The sequence below is a fragment of the Lemur catta genome, chromosome 24, assembly GCF_020740605.2.
Source record: "Lemur catta isolate mLemCat1 chromosome 24, mLemCat1.pri, whole genome shotgun sequence".
NCBI classification, from domain to species: domain Eukaryota; kingdom Metazoa; phylum Chordata; class Mammalia; order Primates; family Lemuridae; genus Lemur; species Lemur catta.
In genome coordinates this window covers 15130588-15148337 of record NC_059151.1, presented here as the reverse complement: position 1 = coordinate 15148337, position 17750 = coordinate 15130588, and the positions used below count along the sequence as shown (strand labels likewise).

General features: G+C 43.1%; 1 long non-coding RNA gene across 1 annotated transcript; it reads right to left on the bottom strand.

Annotated features, from left to right (window-relative positions):
• Positions 1-967: 967 nt before the first annotated feature.
• Positions 968-16419, bottom strand: LOC123627391. Its single transcript, XR_006731269.1, has 7 exons — positions 16191-16419; positions 14742-14832; positions 13360-13739; positions 12031-12184; positions 10198-10276; positions 4184-4348; positions 968-1040 (listed from the first exon to the last, which is right to left on the bottom strand). It is a non-coding gene; the product is annotated as an uncharacterized LOC123627391 (long non-coding RNA).
• Between the last annotated feature and the right edge of the window lie 1331 nt (positions 16420-17750).

Below are 17750 nucleotides of genomic sequence, written 5' to 3'. Positions count from 1 at the left end.
ATCATGGTTGGACGAGGGAGGCCATTACGATTTGGGGATGGGGTTGCTAACAGGCTAGTGTAGCAACGGTGTCTGAAACCGATTGGCAATGTGGGAGAATAGGATAAATATAGACATATTGATTTCTCCCTTTCTCCTGAGCCGGTTCCATTCAGTATTTTAACAAGCATGTTAGCCTTTAATTGTGTACAACTCAGCATTTCTCCGTGTGCCGCTCTTCACGACTCTGCGCGGTGTGTTTGCGGGTCTCCCCGGCTCAACGCGGTTCCCTCCACCCCGAGGGAAGAGCCAGCACACGGCGAGGCAGCCCTGGGCGTCGTGGGTCTGCAACAGGCCTCGACCCATCTCGTGGACATTTTTATAAAACTTAAGTAAAACTCAAATTTGCCTCACAGGAACAGTCTGAGGACTAACTGATTCTATTAAAAACTTCCAGGATACCATCAACATCATGGAAACATAGAAAATAGATGATGTTGAACAATTTCTAGGACAGAAGATGCCCCATGCTCCTTTGGTAGCAGAAAAACATGTTTGACAACATGTTATAGTTCAAAAAAGAAAGAATGAAAGGGAGAAGAAAAGAAAGAAAGAGAAAAAGGAAGGGAAGGAGGAAGAAAGGGAGAGGAGGGAGGGAGGGGCGGGGGGAGACCCCTGCTTCCCCAGGGGCCGGGGTCACCTCGCCCCAAGCTCGGACTCCCACGGCCATTCCCTCCGTGCCGAGGATCGTAGGGACTTGTACGGGCTCCTGCGTCCCACCTTACAGCCCCTCTTCCCGGCGATGCTTATTAACGTTCCGATTCTCTGTATCTACTAACGATGAAGATTGTACAGAATTTAGTAGGTAGCATATTTTTTTCTCTAGTGGTCAAAAACCCATATTTCTAAGGGAGAGAGAGAGAGTTGGGGCCTTTGATAGTAATCTAAAATGCCCAGAAGATGCCTTTCAAGTTACCTGTAAGGTCTGCATGATCCGGGGCTCGGAAGGAAGGATGCGGGGCTGAGGGATGAGCTGCCGTCGCGTCTTGGTCTCAGGGGACCTGGGGGAGAAGGCAGAGAGCAGGGAGATGAGAGGAAACGGCAGGAGCAGAGCGGCGAGCACCTGAGTCACCTTTTTACAATAATTGCAACATTGTAGATTTGGCAAGAGTAGCACTTGCCATCTCCTGCCACATTATATTAATATATTGATATTATGGTTGTCATCCCAAGCAAGCTTTCATAAGCAAAGTCAAGGAGTGGAGGGAAACAACTTTGATTCTCAGCGTGGAGGATTATCAGCGTGAATACGGTATTTTGTAGTTTTTATGTTTCACTTTCACATAGCCTGGAAGCATATCATTTTAAAGGCAGCCCCATTCCACCTGTTACGATCCTGGCATCATCCTTTTTTTTTTTGTTTGAAGTACTCGTATAATGATCCTAGTTCTTCATTTTAATTTATCAAAAGCAGATGTTTCCCTGTCCAAACAATTCTTTTAAGAAGTATATTTTTTTAAAAAAATGATTGTGCATGCAGAAAATTACAATTATAACCTTGCAAGAAAAACATTTTTTTTTTTTTTTTTTGAGACAGAGTCTCACTCTGTTGCCCAGGCTAGAGTGAGTGCCGTGGCATCAGCCTCGCTCAACAGCAACTTCAGACTCCTGGGCTCAAGCGATCCTCCTGCCTCAGCCTCCCGAGTAGCTGGGACTACAGGCATGAGCCACCATGCCCGGCTAATTTTTTCTATATATATTTTTAGTTGTTCATGTAATTTCTTTCTATTTTTAGTAGAGACGGGGTCTCGCTCTTGCTCAGGCTGGTCTCGAACCGCTGACCTCGAGCGATCCTCCCACCTCGGCCTCCCAGAGTACCAGGATTACAGGCGTGAGAAGGAAAACTATTATGATTCATTTTAGCCTGAAGTAGAGCTCATCTCAGAAGAGTAGGATGAATCCAGGTTCTCATGAAGTGCCCGTGTCGCCTGGCATGAAAGTCGCTCCTAATGGCAGTCGGTCACCTGCTCTTAAACACAGGCGAATGACATCACTCCCTCCTTGCCTTCTGCTAACAATATACCGGTTCTCACGGGCACATAAGGAGCTCCTGTGTCTTTCCTCCTATTCAAACAATTCAAATGTCTTTATGTAAACCACTGGCGTCCTTTAAGAAAACCAAACAATAGTTTTGTCTTTTTTCCCTCCGTGTGAACAGCATGCTGCCTCCCAGATGCAGCACTGAGCAGCCAGACAGCTGCTGGCTATTAAAAGTCCCATAAAGCTCCATTATTTTGCTCATAAAGGGAAGAGAAGTGCAGGGACGTTTATGGGGTGACAGGCAGATGTTTTGGTTGGACTACACAAGTGGTAAGCGAAAACTAAAATGATCTCTTTTGTGATATCATCAGCATTTTTACAATTCTTTTGGCCTCTTTATTTTTAACCCCCTTCTTACCTGCCCTAAAGTAAGCTATTCTGGAAATGCAGAATAAAGGACCATGGACACAGTTACTGTCCACCTTGCAGGGAAGTTAACGCTGCCTGGCGCTTTCTCATAAAGACAGGCATCCCTGAGTAAGGCTGGTGGCAGGCATCGTTCCTGGCGGGTCTGGTGGGCTTCTTCTTTTTCCACTGGGGAGGGGAGGGTGCCTGCCACCAGCCTTACAAGAACATCAAAGCCACCCTGGGTTTCTGTCCAACAGCTTAAGTTTCTTCTCTTTCCACACTAAGAAAGTAGCTTCTCAACCATGTGTTTATATGTAATATATTAAACAAAATGAACTGTTACTGGATTGATGAATCCACAGAGATTTAAGACAAGGGACTTTGGGAAAACTTGTGCCTTCAGCCACACTCTCTAAAGCACCTTCTGGAAAAACCTCTTCTATGCAAACGACACCCACGCAATGGACTTTCTGTTCTCAGAGGCCTGGCTGGGACACAAGGCCCAAGAAGATCCCTAGAGTCCATCTTCATATCTGTCTTTTTTTAATACTTTATGCTTACATAAGCTCTTGGATTCGAAGCAACAATCACTTCTAAAGCTGCAACCACGTGCTAAGAAGTATTTGGGAGATACCACTGGAAAAAAGACCAAATTAGAATTTTCCCAAGAATCAATTTATCATTTGTCTGGGAAGGATTGGTATTGTCTCCCAGCATGAAATTTGTATGTCTGGAGACTGGAAATTGGCCAGGTTTTTACCTCAATGGAAATGTCTTTGATTAAAACCTCAGAGAGGCCGGGCGCGGTGGCTAACGCCTACAATCCTAGCACTCTGGGAGGCCGAGGTGGGAGGATCGCTCAAGGTCAGGAGTTCAAGACCAGCCTGAGCAAGAGCCAGACCCCGTCTCTACTAAAAATAGAAAGAAATTATATGGACAACTAAAAATATATAGAAAAGAAAATGAGCTGGGCATGGTGGCACATGCCTGTAGTCCCAGCTACTCGGGAGGCCGAGGTGGGAGGATCGCTTGAGGTCAGGAGTTTGAGACCAGCCTGAGCAAGAGCGGGACCCCACCTCTACTAAAAATAGAAAGAAATTAGCCAAACAACTAAAATATATACAAAAAAATTATCCGGGCATGGTGGCACATGCCTGTAGTCCCAACTACTTGGGAGGCTGAGGCAGAAGCATCGCTTGACCCCAGTAGTTTGAGGTTGCTGTGAGCGAGGCTGACGCCACGGCCCTCTAGCCCAGTCAATAGGGCGAGACTCTGTCAAAAAAAAAAAAAAAGAATAACTATTGCCTTTTATTTTGGGGAGTTTGTTTGACTTTAAGGCACACAACATAATTCTTAGAAACTAATTTTAAACACATGAGACACAAAACGATGCCCCGTAACCAGATGTTCCACCGCGAGCCGCGGGAGCCCGGCCGTCCTGCACGGAGCGCCTGTGGTTTCGTGGCCAGCCCTGCTGGGTCCCTCCAGGCACTAACTAAAGCCTGGGCACGGCCACCCCGCTGTGCCCTCTCACGGCAAGTCTGATCATCAAGCTTCCTGACTTTCCTCACACCTCAGAACCTGCTTTCTTGCCCCTCCCCATCCAGACTCATCGAAGCGTCCGGTGACACAGCGTGGAGTCCATCCACAAGCCACCCGGAGTCACCGTAGCCACCAAATTTCCCCCCTGACCTTCAAGTCCCACCCTCTTCCCCCGCACCGGGTTCCGCTTTTACTGAGACTCAGAGCGGCTTACCAAAAAGTGACCTTTACTTTCACTCTCACCCGGCAGATCCAGAAGCCAGTTTCACTTTGTGGCACCGCCCTCGGGCTCAGTTCCACCGTGACAGGTTAGTTTCCAGCATAGCTCGGTGAGCGGACAGAGGACTCGGATGGCCGGCTGGGCTGGAGCTCCAGGAATCTGCAAACAAAAGTTTCTCTGAGGCAGTTTACATAAAAATAAACAAACAAAAATGTCTGTTGAGGAAAGGCCAGCCAAGGTGCCTGACTGCCGGCAGGGACTCTCTGATCAGCGATCAATGGCTTCGGCAGGGAGTGTCGCCGCGGTTCTCTCTGAACCGGATCTTTCTACCGTAGGAACAGACGGCAGCTCGTTGCTGGCCGGGCCCTGTGTGCTCGGAGGTCTCTTTGTGACCCGCAGCCTGGCGGTGACAGCTGCCCACGGCCAAACCTCTGTGTCAACATGAGAAACGGTGCTGAGAGGCGCGGAAAACCCCGCAGCCTCGCAAGTGCGACCGAGGGACAGATTTGAGAAATCGGGTCTAAATAAAGACGGCCGCGGGCCCCCCGCGGTTTTTGAGAAACCGTGGCCGACCGGTGACCTCTTCTTAATGTAAGACTATGCAAAAGGGAATTTGCAATTTTCGTAGGGTCTTCTGTGTAAAAACAACTCTTCTTCAGTTGTTCTGGTGAACCCGGCGCTCAGCAGTCCCGGGTGCGGCTGGTGTCACCTACCCGGGTGGGAACAAGAGCCAGAGGGACCGCCGGCAGCACACTGAGTCCATTCGGGGCGGTAAAGGACGCCAGCGACAGTGCTCACGACGCCCCGACGCACAAGCGAACGAAGTGCCAGATGCCATCCCGGTGTTGCCGGGTGACGGCCCTGCCTGTGACGGTGGCTTTTGGAGAGGGACACTGTTCCCAGGTCGCCCCCAGCCTATACACAGGTTCGCCCTTGCCCAGCATGTGCCCCCCCCACGAGGGCCCTCTGGGCTTGGCCAGGTCCCAACCCTCCCCCAACACGGCAGCCCGCGTGGGACGCTCGGGTGGGTCCCCTGACAGTGACCGGCTCTCACGTCACCTGGCAAAGCTAAGTGTCCTTGGCCTCCCGTGTTCCCTGAGGAAACCAAAGGACGCTCCCTCTGAACGTTGTGACTCTCTCTCCTCAGAGCCATTGTTCCCTGGCTGCTGCAGTTGGTCACACACCGTCAGTTCCAGCTGAGTGGGGGGTTGCGGAGATAAAAATCAGTTCAGAACGGGCGCGGTGGCTCACGCCTGTGATCCCGGCACTCTGGGAGGCCGAGGCGGGAGGATCGCTCGAGGTCAGGAGTTCCAGACCAGCCTGAGTAAGAGCAAAACCCTGTGTCCTACTAAAAATAGAAAGAAATGATCTGGACAGCTAAAAATACATAGAGAAAAAATTAGCCAGGCATGGTGGCGCATGCCTGTAGTCCCAGCTACTGGGGAGACTGAGGCAGGAGGATCGCTTGAGCCCAGGACTCTGAGGTTGCTGTGAGTGAGGCTGACACCATGACACTCACTCTAGCCCAGGTGACAGAGCGAGACTCTGTCTCAAAAAAAAAAAAAAAATCAGTTCAGTGATAAGCCCAATCATGGGTTGAAATCTCTAATGAAAGTCGCCAGTTGCCGCGGCCGCCTCTCCCCATCCATTGACCCCTCCTCTAACCGGGGCCTTTGGAGTCCTTGTTTTCCTGCCAGACGATGGCATTTCCAAGTAGAAGGACAGAAACATTCTTTTCTCACAGGCTCATGCCTGGCTTCATTTGCTCTTAAATGAAAACACGGTTCAGTCACAACCAGCCCTACAGGCACCTCTGCAAGCCGCAGCCCCTGCAGGTGTTAAGTGCACATCCCTGGACGTCTCCTTGCTCCAACATGCGTCCCTCACCTGTTCCCTGAGCTGGTGCCACCCCCATTTCCATGGTGTTTCTCAGGTGTCCTTTTCTCTGGATTTTTCTCTCGATCTTCTATTTTTGTGTCTCATTTTTTCTGTTTTGTATTTTTTTCCTTTGAACTATCTGTCTCCTCTCTTAGCACTCAGCTGGACCCGCCATGCCCCATCTGGGTTTTCTCACGTTTTTTGTTTGCTTGGTTGGTTGGTTTTAGAATTTCGCTAAACTGCCTCTTAATTTTTTACAACTTTGTATCTCTGGCCATCCAAGAGGATCTGTACTCTTTCCAAAAGATCTCTTTAAAAGATTTACATGTTAAAGACGATCTCTTTCTCATTACCCTCCGTAATTCTTCACTTTTATTAAAAATATTTAAACACCTCAGAGCTGTATGTGTATTTTACGACCTAAAACAGTAGATGATCTCATGGGTCACAACTCAGGCCACAGCAGTCACCTTTGAGAGGAGGGGCTGTGCCCATACATGTTCCATGATTTTGTTAACCCTCTCTTTGAACCTTTTGATATTTTCCAAATAGATATACTAGTTTTTAACTCTATCTAGAGGCAATTAATCTTCCTGATACTTGAGTTGACTTTCACTAGATCTTCTAAGACATGTTTATTAAAGAACATGACTGCAAATTCACTATAGATTTGTTCAGAGGCAGAATAATGTTACAGTCTTTGTCATTTTTTTTTAATGGAAACTTTGACATGTAAGCTCCAAAAGATCAGGGATTTTTTTTCTGTTTTGTTCATTGACACAAGAATATGCCAACCACCAAGAAAAGTATGTGGCCCAAAACAGGTGTTCAATAATTATTTGCTGATTGAATGATAAAATCTAGTCATTTTAAAGTTTTGCCATGTAGCTCTGTAAGGGTAATTTCATAAGCAAATAATCTACAATGCCTTGTAACTCTCTTTGCAACTGAAAGTTTAGGCTGCAAATACCGAATCCATTTGTTCTGGTTTTTTTCTCTGAAGCAATTCTCTACAATGAAGCCATGTGCGACCTTTCAGCCTCTTCCCATAAACTTGTGCACTTCTCCTGCAGTTTCTTTCTTTTGCTTTAACATTTTGGTTTGAAAAGCCTTAATAGTATCATTGTTTATCTTTCTAATAATTTATAAAAGAAAGAAGAATGAAAATTCTCCTAGCCCAAATCCCCAAGAAAAATCAAATATTTATACTCACCCAGAAATGTCTGTTATCTGTACCCTTTAATTCTTTTCTAGAATCTATTTTTTAAATGGCAAACATTTTCATATTTATTCAATTGTTTAAACTGCCTTTGCCTATAAGCTTAGTGATGGTTTCACACGTGTATTTATTCAGCAAGAAACTGTCCTTTCCACAGATTAGATGACTTTTATAGCAGTGAATCTGTATCGTGGCAGTCCGGTGCTCACTGATGCGGCATTTGCGTTTGTTCCAGGGCTCTCTTTATTAAACAAGAACAGTATCAGCAATCCTCATTTCTCCTTCATGGGGGCTAACATATTTTCAGCAAGGTTTCTAAATTTGCCCTCAAATTCCTTTTGGTGATTATGAGGAGTCCACAGGGAGGTGAAATGCCAGCCCTCGGAGCAAAGGTGAAGGCCTTTCAAGGTTTGGAGTTTTTGTTTGCATATTTTGTTTTCTCTTTAAGTATTATGGCAGGAATATTCACTTCATTTTCTTAAATCCTTGGGCTAGAACAGACCATCAAAGTAATTTGATTCACACAAATGCTCTTCTTCCACATCCTTTTGGAAAGACAAAACAAAACTAAACTCTAAATCATCTTAGTTGCTTTGGTTAGTACTAATTTCACAAATCCCAAGGAAGATTTATTGCCCTGAATCTTATTTCCTGATACATAATGAAATGCTATTAATAATTTCATTTTTATAAAGTGATTTCTACTTTGAGCATAATTCAAGGATCAAATCAGATCTCATTTTTTAAGCTTAGTATTTTAAGTACTTTCTCTTTCACTTTTAAAATACTTTCAAACTTACCAAAAATTTCTAAGAAGTGTACAAAAATATGTTTTCCTCAGCCATTTGAAAGCAAGTCATCACTGGGTGACTTAGTATGCATATCCTACAAACAAGGACGCTGTCCAATACAGCCACAAGATTGCCATCAGAATCAGAAAGTGAACGTTGATTGATACAGTACTCTCATCTAATACTCAAACCCCATTCAGGTTCTGCCAATTATCCTGTCAATGTCCTCCACAGAAAAAGGAATCCAATCCGGGATCATACGTTGCATTAGTTTTCATCGTTTTTATTCTCTTGAAATCTGGGGCAGTTCCTCAGTCTTGGCCTGTATGTCCAGAACACTCCAGAAGACCATGGGCCTGATATTCTGTGGAATGTTTCTCAGTTTGTTTTGGGCAAACGCTTCCTCGTAGTTAATTTCAGGTTATGCATTTTTGGCAGGGACACCACAGATGGGGAGCTATGTGTCTTGTCATGCATATAGTCACAGTTTTGATTTTTCCCATTACAAGTCACAGTTTTGATTTTTCCCATTACAAGGGATTCTAACCTCGATCCTTTGATCAAGGTGGTATCTGCCAAGATTCTCCAACGTGAAGTTATTCTTAGTATTTCCTTTAGTTGTCTCTAAGTATTTGGGGGGGGACTATGGAGTTATGTAAATATCCCATCTCTCATCAAATTTTCAGCCACCAGTTTTAACATCCATTGATATTTCTCATTTGAATTATTAATCATGGTTGTCAGATACTGATTTTCTAATACCATAATGCTCTCTACATTTATTGGTAAGGCATTTCAATGTAAAGAAAAGCTTTGTCTTATACCCATTTATGTGTATTGGAAGTTTTCTTCATCAATATAAATTAATGATTCCTATTTGATGAGTTACAATACATTCTCATCATTATATATTTTGATGTTGAAAGTGTCCTATATTTGATCAGTTCTCTGAGTATTTACTAATTTCTGTCACAAAAGAAATTCCAGGCTCATCAATTTCACATCCCTATGAACATCACAAAAGACAAGAGAGAACACGAATTATTGCAATTTTTTGTAAAACCGACTTACACATGACAGTGTCATGTCTGATCTCTGGGGGCCTGTTCCCTGTCTTTCCATCTGGGTGATAGGGTGCAAGCCACTTTTTGTCAGATTCCCCGCACTAGTTTTGCTAGAGGTGGTGCAAAATACCCAGAATCAAATCATGATTGGTTATTATCATGTGTGGGGTAACTCGATGTATTTATTAGAACTGTTTCTGAAAAACTTCTGCTTAAGCGGTTTGATGTAACTCTATTACATAAATGTCCAACACTATTGGCAACTCAAAAAAACTTTATTAAAAAAGAAGTAATTGTGCTCACTTCAGCAGCACAGACACTAACACTGGAACAAGACATGGAATACACAGGAGTTGGCATGCTCACTAGGATGAAGCATGAATTTGTGAAGTGTTCCATATTTTAAACAAAAGAAAATAAAAGAAATAATTTTCATTAAGAGTTTCAAAATAAATAAAACAAATGAGCTATAATTATTACTCACATGGACACCACCTATTCTCTAGCCCCCGCCTTCCTAAACTCAAAATTCAAAATGAAAACCTTCAGAAAAAGGGGCCTTCAGGAACTTTCTATGGGAACTGAATGCAGAGCGCCCTCTAGAGGCAGCATTGAATTGATGCAATATTTCTAACAGCAAATGGACTATTTTTTTTTTCTTTTTTCTTTTTTTAAAAATTTTTATTTATCTATTTTTTTGAGACAGAGTCTCACTCTGTTCCCTGGGCTACAGTGCCGTGGCGTCAGCCTCACTCACAGCAACCTCCAACTCCTGGACTCAAGTGATCCTCCTGCCTCAGCCTCCCGAGTAGCTGGGACTACAGGCATGTGCCACCATGCCCGGCTAATTTTTTTCTATATATATTTTTAGTTGGCCAGATAATTTTCTTCTATTTTTTTAGTAGAGACGGGGTCTCGCTCTTGCTCAGGCTGGTCTCGAACTCCTGACTTCGAGTGATCCTCCCGCCTCGACCTCCCAGAGTGCTAGGATTACAGGTGTGAGCCACTGCGCTCAGCCAAGAATGTGATTTTTACAGAACTTTGTCCACGGCTCACCTCTCACTGGGTTCACACCAGCATCCGCAGCTGCACTTCATCTCTGCTTCGAGTTGGCTGCTCTGCCGGCACCGTCCACCTGGGCACAGACGCAGGAAGTTGGGCTCAGGTGTGCAGCATCAGTACAGCGACCCAGCACATCAACAAAGCAAAGAGGAAATACACAGGGATCCAGCCAAGAATGCACCTTGAGGGCAATGACAGAGTCCATGTTTGTAAGAAATATTCCCCCATTCTCTGGGCTTTCATTTCAGACATGCAAAATACAATTTTGAGACATTTATTTAAATTATGAAACCACATACTTTTGGGTAAAACTTTAGAAATATTCATTCTTGCCCAAGGACAATGCTACTTTAAAAATTCTCTGAGCAAACTTTTTCTCTTCTACTACCTTTTTAAGCCACATCTGTCAATATTTGCAATTACTAAAATAATTCAGATACCTTAACTTAATCACTTAAAACCCACATACACAGAGTAATTTCTTTATCAAGTAATTTGTTTCTCCCCAAATAGCCAGGAGCAAACTTAAAGTACTAATTGAACACTTAAAGTACTTCTAAGTGTCCAAAGTGTTTAACATAACAGTTTGCAAAAAGTTGAAAACATGACCCTCATGCAAACATGAAATGAAGATATGTCTAAGATTTTATTGAACTCATTCATTAATGAGGTATCCAGAAAGATAAGAAGGCTCATTCAAGGAGCATTTGAAGAGCTGGGTGCTTAGGGGCAATTCAGTAAAGGAATGTCAGAATAAGATGGTTAGATTAGATACAAACCTGCCCTACACAGCAGTAAACCATAACCTTTGAGGTTATCTTTTCTCCCAGACAGCATTCTACAAGTTAACAATGCCTAGGCTCTAATCATCTAATAAAATTTAAATAAACAAACCCTGGATGAGCCTGATAAAGGCATTCAAAGACGCTGCATCCTTTAGGTAATTTTTTAGAGACTTCTGTAAGTACAGATGCTTTTGAACAAGTAATAAACATACGAGGGCTCCAAATATACCTGCAAATCATTCATGTGTCTTCCCCTGTCCTCTCTGCTTGCTCACTGGGGTGACAGGGCAGATTGTCACTTCCCAGAGTTAGTCTAGGGAAAAACAGCTCACAGTCATGGATCACGTAGGGAAACGTTTTTTTGAAAAAAAGTTTCAGTGTCAAATTGGCTTAACCAACTACCCTGTTGGTAAAATATAATTCATATTAATATTGTTCATATTTACTTTCTGTGTTGATTTATTCTGTGAGTGAAGGGCAGGAAGGAGGGATTGCACCAAAGGAGGTTTGTGTCTATATAAGTTCAAAATAAGCCATGAATAAGCCACTTGCCAAACAGGGATTTACCGAATGTCACTCTCAGCTCGAGCTCTTAGCCCAATGGTATGGCTTCTATAATTCCCTGTTCACTTGCAATTTAGTAAGGAGGGCCCCTCAAATGAAGATTTTAGTAACTGTGTTTGATTAAAAGATCTATTTCTGAATTTTTGTAGTTCCTCCATGGAAAAAAGAAAGAGAAAGAGAGAAAAGAAAGGAAGAAAGAAAGAAAAAGAAAGAAAAGAAAAGGAAGAAAGAAAGGAAGAAAGAAAGATTAAAGTGTACTCTTACATCAAAAAAAAAGCCACAGTGAGATTTGATTTTAAAGGAGTCCTCATGACAGTAACTAAAGTTGGATCCGTGTGTTCCAACCTATAAGCAGGACAAGAACATGATAAAAACTATAGACCTTGTCCTCAGAAAGAGACAATAAGCACATAACATTTTTTATTTGGCTTCATTAGTGATGATTCACGGACCCCCTGAATCCTGGTCAAGAACTCACCACTTTAAAAACCGGGGAGTTCCAGAAAGGAGGGGCAAGAGTGGATTCCCGACCCTCATCTCTTCTCTCTCAAGCTTCTCCTAACATCGCCTTTACAAGCCGCCTACATTGCAGCTGGAGCCACCAACAGGTTGTTTTCTTTAAACAGAAAGGCCTGTCAAAATGGAAAATCTAAAGCGAATTATTTGGAAGTGAAAGAGCCCTCCACGGTCCTGCTGAATTTATGGTTCCCAGCGTCACTGCGAGCCCAGGGACAGAGTGAAAAGTCTCCGGCTTCAGTGTGACCGTCACCCTGCCCATCACGAGTGACGGTGGAGCAGCCACTTAGCCCCACTGACCCCCAAGTCTTCTCGCTGAAAAATAAGGATGAGCTCAGGCCAGAGCCCAGAGCACAGGCCACTGCAGTCACAGTTCTCGCTGAATCAGCCGGGCAGATTCAGGGAACACATCCCAGGGCGAGGATAATGTTAGAACTAACGCAAGGATTATATAGGACTGGTTCTGTTTGTGTTTAAAAGTTTGGTAGGGTGTTTCTCTTTCTCTATTCCACTGCAAACCTCAGGTCTTAGTGCTATATTCAGAGTATATAAAAAAATGACACAATTAATGCATTTTTCTCGTGAGTTGTGTTTTTAATGAGAAAATTCCTCCGTCATGCCAACATGATAAAAAGGGAAAGAAAAATCTGATTGGAGGAGAAGATCTGGTTTAAATCTCGGTGTTACCAGTGAGCAGTTAAGTGACAGTGAGCAGTTCACTCTGGTTCTCAGCTACATGAAGCCACTGGGCTAGCTTCTCCTTAAGGTAGCTGCCAGATACTCTTCGGCTATAATATAATATTTCCATTTGGCAGCAAGTAATTGCTTAGGGATTTGCCCCCAGGTTAATTGAAGATACACAACAAAAATGGTTAACACGGGCTATAGAATTCTACAGATCTGAGTTTGATCTTGGCTTGCCAATATTTCACAGTTGACCTCACCTAAGTTAGTAAGTAAAATGCAGGGACAGTGACTACTTCAGTGGGTTGTTGTACCCATTGAATAAGAAAAATGTATTAAAGTACCTGGCTCACTGTGGGTGCTCAGTTCTTGTCATTGTTATACTATGGAAATCTCTAAACTTGTCTGCGTCCTCCTTTCCCACTTTGCGTAAGTGTGCAAGTAAGGGAAAATCGAGCTCTAATACTCTTTCGAAGGGCTTTTATGTCACGAACTAATGAAAACAAAAGAAGGTCAGAGTCTGGGAGCTTCTAGAGAGGTATCCGACACAAATAACACCTCCGTGTCATTCATGAGCTCGCTCCACCCTTGCATGATTTGTGATCACCTTTGTAAAATGTGACTTTCCCGTGTCCCCCTGGGTAGGTGTGAAAGCCTGGAGCTGGACAGCCAGATCCAGGCTCTGATTGAGAGAAATGCTTCTGGTGCAAAGCGGGTCACCACGGAGGCCGGGCCGAGTCGCAGAAGTTCCTGTTCTGCAAAGGTAAGAGAGAGAATGCCTTCCTTCCGCTGCGTCTCAATGTGCCCTTCCATAGTTTACTCACCGAGAAGAATCTGTGGGGACAGTCCCCAAATCATTTACAGTCAGTCTCGTACTTCCTTGTCACCTAAAGTGGAGCCGTATAAACCTTCTCATACCCAGTCACTTCTTGTCACTAAAGAGCTCCTTCAGCACACGGCACCTTCCAGCTGAAAGTGCTCGGGCAGCTGTGACCGCAAGAGAATGAGGAAGAGATCATGCTATTAGAAAGAATGTTGAACACAGTGACAACTCTTTCTTCGGGAGGAAGTAACCCAGTTTGAGTAAACCCATTCAAATCGGGTTACTAAAATCAGCCCAAATGCTGTTTTTGTGTAGTTGCTGTTTCTGTTTTGTTTTGTTTTAAGAAAAGAAAACAGGTTGTACTGATTAAAGGAGTTGTTTGACTTTGAACTTCCTCTTGTTTGAGGAGCTGGATGTCTACGGTGCTTCAAAGAAGCAAATAAAATGCAAGGGTAAGCTCACGCTAGGAACTTTGTGAACCACTTTCTAGAAATGCATCCTAAATTAACAACAGGAACTCAGACTCCATGGTCCTCCTGAGTAGAAACCATCTTTAGTGATTATTACAAAAAAATCTAATGAGTAGATTGACAGCGTGGCTGGCATAAAAAAAATGAAATAATTTATACTTCTGTTTAAAAGTATCTTTAGTTCTTTCTAAAGTAATTCACGCCCATTGTAGGCAATGAATAAACAACAGAATGTTGCATGGGACATACGTCTACAAAAAAAAAATTGTTGTCTATAAGAAATTCAAATTTATCTAGATGTCTGTACTTTTCTGGCAACTTCAGTGTGGAGGCGTCAGGGTTTCAATAACGTATCGTGTGACACTGCCATTGGCACAGATGTAATCTACCCTGGTGGTCTTTTTATCAGTTTCTCTCCTTGGTAGCAGCCACTTAAGCTTCCAGCACATCTCCTGACCTTGGGTCCGTGCTACTTTGTGTTCAATTTGACGTCGAGCCTTCCTTAAATCCACTCAACCTCAGTTAGCCACTTCTGCATCCTTTCCCAGGAACACAGGAAATGTTTGGCTCTACTTCCACACCACTCTGGGGGGTGAGTTGTCTCAGGACCTCTCTACCTGGACGTGTCACTAGGCCCCATCACAGTTGTGCATCCCGCCGGTGAGGGGAAATTGGGAAATTCTCTGCAAGACGCACCTTTCCTGGACTTAACCCAGGGAGGAAGGCTGAAGCTGGCTCTGGTCTTTGAGATGCAATCTGGGCAGTTCGACAGGCGATGGATGAGTCCCTACAAGCAGGGGGGTAGGGCTTAGTCTCCTCATGAGGACTGAGTGACATTCAGGCAGTACTCTTCTCCCTTCACCCCACCTTTTTTTTTGTTTTTTAGACAGACTCTTGCTCAAAAGGAATTAACAAAAGGAATTAACTTTTAAATTTTTTAAAAAATTATTTTGAAAACACTAGTTCTTGCAATTCAAAGGTTTGGGCCAGGTTTTTTTCCTTCTCTAATGAGCAGTTTTAGTGTTGATAAAGTGTCAATCTCCAGGAAATTTCTGCTTCCATCCCCTAAAGTCAGACCCTGTGTGAGCTGTAACTTTTACTTTTAGAACTCTGAATGAGCAATTTGATTCCCACCGTAGTTTTGAATACTGCCTTAAGGCCATGTCACTCCTTCTCGGCTCAAGTGTATCCCCAAAACAGACCAAGAAACCAACAGGAAGTAAACACACAGGCACACTAGCCAAAAGTCTATAAATTGGGTGCCTGGGTATTCAGCTAGTCATCCATATGTTCATTCAGCAAAACGTGTTGAGCACCTGGCGTGGGCCAGGCAGCCTGTGGCCGAGGTTCTGTGGATGCCACGGTGAAGACAGGAACATAGAAACACAGAATTGTTTTTTTGTTTGTTTGTTTGTTTGTTTGTTTGTTTTTTGAGACAGAGTCACTCTCTGTTGGCTGGGCTAGAGTGCTGTGGCGTCAGCCTAGCTCACAGCAACCTCAAACTCCTGACCTAAAACGATCCTCCTGACTCAGCCTCCCGAGCAGCTGGGACTACAGGCATGTGCCACCATGCCCGGCTAATTTTTTCTATATATATTTTTAGTTGTCCTGCTAATTTCTTTCTATCTTTTTAGTAGAGATGGGGTGTTGCTCTTGCTCAGGCTGGTCTCGAACTCCTGAGCTCAAAGGATCCGCCCACCTCGGCCTCCCAGAGTGCTAGGATTACAGGCATGAGCTACCATGCCCAGCCCAAAGATAGTCTTAAACTTGAAAGCCAAGTTTAACCTTTCTGCCAATAAAGAAGATGAGATTAGCAAACAATGGCCTTTTTTTTCTGCAATAAATTATTTTCTCTTTTAGGTGCATAAGAACTGGTAGCACTTACAGAATTATGGATGACTCATTAAGTTCGACAAATCTAAACTCATATTTAGAAGGCATTGCCAGAAAACCTTGCCATTAGGGAAACAAGTAACCGAGCTGTCAAAAAGTCAACAGTTACCTAACTGCTCTGGGAAGCACAATGAATTTATAGCAGTTCGGCTACTGAGGAAAGACTTGGATTGCCCAGGCTTTCTGCGGTGGTGAACTTCCTCTCTCCAGTGGGAGAAACTGCCAGTAAAGGAAGAATGATGATTTACATACCAGAGCAAGGCTGATCTGCCACAGGTCTTAGTCAGAGCCTGCCCATTTGAGACATCCTGGGAAATCCCTATTTGGAAGAGAAGAAAAGTTAAAATCACAGCTACTGTGCTTATAATCTTATTTTGTGTAACTCATATCCAGAGTTACTTCTGTTTATTTTTAATGAAAAACTATCGCTGTTATCTTCTATCATGAGTTAACTGCGGAGCATGTTTTTTAAATTTTGTGTATTTGCTCTCACCCCAAAAGATACCATAAGAGACTTTTTTTCCCCTTTTTTCCCCACTGCTTTCCAAGACTCCAGGAAAAACGGCTTCCATGGCACATCTTGTACAGGAAACTTCTAGAATGAGTGCTGTGGAAAGTTCTATGGAGCATGCAGAGGTAAGAACACATTTCTAGGGGATGAATTGAGCACACCTGGCATCGGTAGCATTCCTAGCAGTTAATTGCGCATTGATTAATAGGAGTAGAAACAGCTAGTTTGCTTTTTTTTAGCTAAGATGTGCTCTCTATTTTTAGTCAATGTTATTTAACACAGAAAAAGTATCTGGGTAACTGGTGCATTGCCTTTACCCTCTCTGGGCTACGTTTCTTCTTTTACAAAATGAGAGGATTAGATCTGTCAAAATTACTTTTGGCCTCCCAACTCCATGGGTTCCATATTTTGCTCTTGATTTATAGGAATTTAGTTCAATATAAAATGTAAAAAGAATATTGGTCTGGTTAGAAATAGAACATATTATAGCAATAGAGTATCTACAGTAAAATTTTTACATATTTACAACTGATATCAGTATTCTTCTTCAGTTATTGCAATAGATACTTGCTAATAATGAATGAAGTAAAGTGCTTTCTTAAAGTTTTTTTTTTTTTTTTTTGAGATAATCAAGGTCTAATGGGAAACCAGGTGGAACTCTTTTGTTCATTTAGGTATTTAATGTAGTAGTGTCAGACCTTAAATATACTAGAAGTTGGTACGGCTGTTATGGTAGAGAAAGGAATGCCCAGCTACTTTGAACACAGATTATACTTCACAGGGAGTAATCATAGGGAATTATTTACAGGGCATAATTGCTCTGTAAGCAGATGCTTACTAGAACCAGTGACTAAAAATCTTTATTAGATACCTTCATTAGCAACTGGAAAGCAAAGTAAATACAAATGAAAAGTGACCACAAACCTTTGTGTTTGATTTATTTCACTTCATTTTAATACACACCTGAGACATATGAACCAGAGTAAAATGTTGCTTAATCGCCAGTGAAACTCCTGGTGACACATTCACCGCTTACGGGCCATTCCCATTCACTGTGCCGTCTACCTTCCCTCCCTCCTTTCCTCTCCCGCTTATACCTGAGCGTACTTCTGAGTTTCAGAATTTAGTACTCCTACAGTTACAAATAGATTCTCTTGCAGATTTAGTAACTAGCTTTTCAGTAATTCTTGTTTATAAAATAAAAATCAAGGGTCAAATATTTTACACTTTTCTTCCAGAGAAAATTAGTTATGAAGGTTAAAAAAAAACAAAACAACAACAACAAAAAAACACTGGCTGGG